Raw genomic sequence first — 1,133 nt, forward strand, 5'->3', positions numbered from 1 at the left:
GTAATAGGTTAGTTTACCTAAGTCACTCATATCAAACTTGTTTCCCATCTCTTTTCTTGAAGTCGATTGTAAGTTGTAGAGAGGAGCTTGTTACAAGTAGATCGTCGACATAAACACACACAATGAGAAGATCTTTCTTCTCCTCCTTTCTGTAAAGCGAAGGTTCTTTAGAGCACCGTGTAAAGCCAAGCTCTTGTAGAATCCGATTAAGTTTAATATTCCAAGCTCTAGGAGCTTGTTTTAAACCATAAAGAGCTTTCCTCAATCTGTAGACTTTGTTTTCTTTCCCTTTTACCTCGAAACCCTCAGGTTGGGAAACATATACCTCCTCCTTGAGATCACCGTGTAAGAACGCTGTTTTAACATCGAGATGATGTATCTCCCAACCATATGATGCTGCAATTCCGATGATTAATCTGACTGTCTCGATCCTAGCTACTGGTGCAAAGACCTCGTCATAATCAATGCCATGTTGCTGAACATATCCTTTCGCCACTAACCGAGCTTTGTACTTACTGATACTCCCGTCTGCGTTTCTTTTAATCTTAAAAACCCACTTCAGTCCAATAGGTTTGAACCCTCTTGGTAGCTCAACAAGAGTCCAAGTATTATTCTTCTCTATGAACGCAATCTCGTCTAAGCAGGCATCAACCCATACCTTTAACTCCTTAGCTTCGTTGTAGTCGTATGGTTCATTGTTAATTACCATCAGCAACCTTTCACACTCTGCTTCTGCCACTAAGACGTAATCGTCTAGATAGGATGGTTTGGTACTTATCCTCGACGATCGTCTTGGTTCTGACTGAAGCTGTTCTTCTTCTTCTTCGTGCTCTTCTTTATCACTTTCTTCTTCGCTATGTGTGTTCTCGTCCATCGTCGTATCATCAGGAAGATTGTGATCATCCTTTAATGGCCACAGCTCTACTTCAAAACTCTCAGCTCCCTTAGACTCAGACACTTCCCAGTTCCACCTACGTTCTTCATCAAAGTGGACGTCCCGGCTTACTACGATCCTTTTGCTTGTAGGATCCAGTAAGCGATATGCTTTTGTGCCCGGTTCGGTTCCTAAGTGCACCAAGACTCTTGATCGGTCGTCGAGTTTCTTCCTACCTGCCTCCTCTGTTCTTGCAAAG

This window comes from Brassica oleracea, chromosome C4 (genome assembly GCF_000695525.1).
Source record: "Brassica oleracea var. oleracea cultivar TO1000 chromosome C4, BOL, whole genome shotgun sequence".
Taxonomy (NCBI): Eukaryota; Viridiplantae; Streptophyta; class Magnoliopsida; order Brassicales; family Brassicaceae; genus Brassica; species Brassica oleracea.